A 3,309-nucleotide genomic window follows, 5' to 3' on the forward strand; every position below is an offset into this window, starting at 1 on the left:
CCAGGCCTTCTGTCAAAGTGACAAAACTGCTGTCCCAAAGCAAAGGTGAGGCTCCAGGTGACCTCCTTGGAGCAACAAGACTGAGCACATCAACCACTCCACTCACCCAGGAAGGTTTTGGACCAGGAAGCGCTTCTGTGTCCCATGACACTGCAGAGCTTCCCTGGACTCAGGATTTCCCATTGTTGGCTCAACTTGGCCCCATTAGAGACTCAGGAAAGGGGCTGAGGGAGAGGCAGAACTGCTCTCAGCCAGCAGCCTGAGTCCCTGTGACCAGCACCCACTGGACAGTGGCCTTCTTCCCCTAAATTGCCCCTTTCTGACAAACTTCCAAGCTCCAGGCTGAAAGCTGCCAAGCAGGAGCTCACTGAGCTTTCCCAGAGGTTGAATCTCTTGCGAGAAGGCACAGGTGAGTTTGCCCTCCTGCTACATCAACTTGGAGCCACAGTGCTTCTAAACCACCTTCTGTGTGAGGGTGAAGGCAGGAAGCATCTCCCTGCAGGGATGGCATCTCCACAGAGCCCAGCCACAGCACAGGCTCTTTTCAAGGAGGTGACTGAGGAGAACCCAGGGCAAGGACCAACCTCTGCTGAGGCACCTCCTCGAGCCTCCTGAGCTACATCAGCAGAGGGATGAGCACCAGCAGGATGAGGGGCACAGGGTGTTCACCACCCAGTGCAGTCAGCAGCCACCAGCAGCAGTCCTGGCTGGATCTAAGTTTTTTCCAGGATGAGAGAAGGCCAGGCTATTGGTATCTGAACTTCTAAAAGGGCACCATCTCCCAGCTTTGTCATGCAAGGATATTCAGGGCACAGAGGGAGCAGCTGTCCCCTTTCAGCATCAGAGTGGCTTCTGTGGAAGACTAGAAGCACAGAGGAGCTCCAGGCAAGCTGCATCCAAAGCCCATTCCCCAAAATACTGGTTCCCACATGCTGGAACATTCTGAGCAGCAGTGCAGCAGGACAGGTACTCCAGGAGTGGGACAGACATCCATGTGCACAGATGTTCCTGTCTCTGTGCAAGCCCAGGCACACCAGGATGTCCAGAACAGCACATCTCCTCTGGTCCAGCACAGAGAACAGCAGCCCAAGCACCAGGGGTGGCAGCCAGGCCAAGCCACTGGCAGAGGCAGCAATGCTCCTTGGATCCATCCCAGCCCTGGCTTTGCACTCAGAGCCCAAGGCCCAGCTTTTCCAGCACTGATAACAGCTCTTGGGTTGAGCAGAATTGTTCTGTCCACATTCAGGCTTTGGATGCTGCCCTGGATGTGTGTCCTTGGCAGCAGGCTGGGATATTGATCTGCATCTCTCCAGAACAGCTCCTCCGAGGGTGAACCAGCAGCCTGCAAGAGGCACAAGCAGAGATCCCTGCCCAAGGCAGGAGCCTCAGCTCAAATCAAATAAAACCCAGTCTGCATAACAGGACCATTGACTGAGCAAGCACAGAGAAACCAGGTCAACTGAGCAGATAGCAAGGTAACACGCCAGGCTGGGGAAAAAAGGAGCATGGACACAGGGTGACAGCTTCCATCCTCACTAAGCCTCTACTGGGGTCTGTGAAGAAAGTTCTAGAATCAGAGCACAATAAAAAAGTTCCTCAGAAATTGCTCCTCAGACCTGGTTTAAGGGCTAGGGTTATGCTTAGGGTTGAGAGAGCCAAAGAGCCCAGAGCTCCAGGGACACTGGTGCTGGAAAAAGCAATTGCAAGGGCATTGCACAGGGTGATGTACCTGTGGCAGGAACCTGTCAGAGACTGGATGCTGCACATCTCACAACTTCTTGGATTGCCAGTGCCTGTGTCTGGTGGGAGGGGCTGGCTGGGCTTGGCTAAAGGTGAGGCCACACCCTGCTCATCCCCAGACCACCCATACCCTGGCTGAGCTGTCAGTCATGGACTCCTGGTGTGGTGCTGCTCACCTGGGCCCTGACTGGCCAAGGCAGTGCCACCCCAGGGGCGGGCACATGAAGGGCTTAAAGGATGGAGCATGAGGCCAGCACATGGTCACAGCCCATAACCCTTCATGGAGTGGAGTTGCCTCAGATGAACACTACAGAGGCCACTCAGCACCAACCACACCTGTGGTTTTTGGACAAATACACCTCTCAGCTCTCGTCCTTTCAGCCTCCCATTCAGCTGTTCACACACAGCCACCTCCCCCAGCTCTTCTGAATTCCAGGAGAGCTGCAGCACCTGGTCTGGTGTCACCCAGGCCTGTGTACAACAGCATGAGCTGCTGCACATGAACACTCACACAGACCAAGGGAGGTCTCTGCTGGAGCACGTGTGGCACCTCCTGGGGCCACCACCTAAAACAAAGCCACTGCACCATCCTTCACAGCCCACCTGTCAGCACTGGGTCGAGCCACAGTGTTTAAGATATGATGGTGTTTCTCCTTACAGATCCCAAGGACACCTTTGGTTTTCCCACTCACCACAAAGCCTCCCTAGCTCCAGGCTTATGTAAAACCACCTCAGCACTGCCTCAGACTAAAACATCTTTGGCTTCTGAGCACACAAGCCCCTTACCCAGCTGGGGAAGCACTTGAGGATTTATCCATTTCTCAGCCAGACCTGACTTCTCACCAAAGCAGCCCTTACACCACCTCTCCCACCTGCTGCAACAAGGCTCCAGCCTGCTCAGGACTCTGCGCTTCCACCTCCAGACAGGCTTTCCTTGGCAAGTCATAGAAGGACCATCTCTCAAGACCAGGGATAACGAGTCACCAAACACCTAGTGAAAGCCAGAACTAGCAATCCCTGTGCTTGGTTACAGCCTCCTATAAAACAGTGTAAAATAAAGTAGTGCCATTTGCCAACAGTGACTCCTGTACCAGCAGTAGGAGGTTCTATACTGAACCTGCAGTGATTGCCCACAGTTGGCACCCTAAGCCGCTGTCATAGGTAACCAAAAAAATATACCACAGAAACTCCACCCCAGTACCAGTTCCATTTTTCAGAATGAAATAGAAACAATATTCCTGTTAACTAAACCATCAGCTATAACCATTTAAAATCACAGTCAAAACAAACAAACAGAAGTAACAACTACTCCCATGTTACTCCAAGCTCAAGCTGTCAACACCAACATTTGCATTTTACATCCTCCCTCCTCGACGCACAGAGCAGCACACCCTGATTTAAGGTCATGGACAGGTACCTTGCATTTGGCATGGGGCAGAGGGAACACCAGCAGAGAAAGGAGCCAGTCCTGTTGACAGCATCCTTCTGGGAAGAGCAGCTTTTCCATCTGGAGATGGCTGCCAGGTCGCACCGTGGATGTACACAAAGAAAGCAGCCAGTGAGCACACG

This window comes from Geospiza fortis, unplaced genomic scaffold (assembly GCF_000277835.1).
Source record: "Geospiza fortis unplaced genomic scaffold, GeoFor_1.0 scaffold97, whole genome shotgun sequence".
Lineage (NCBI taxonomy): Eukaryota > Metazoa > Chordata > Aves > Passeriformes > Thraupidae > Geospiza > Geospiza fortis.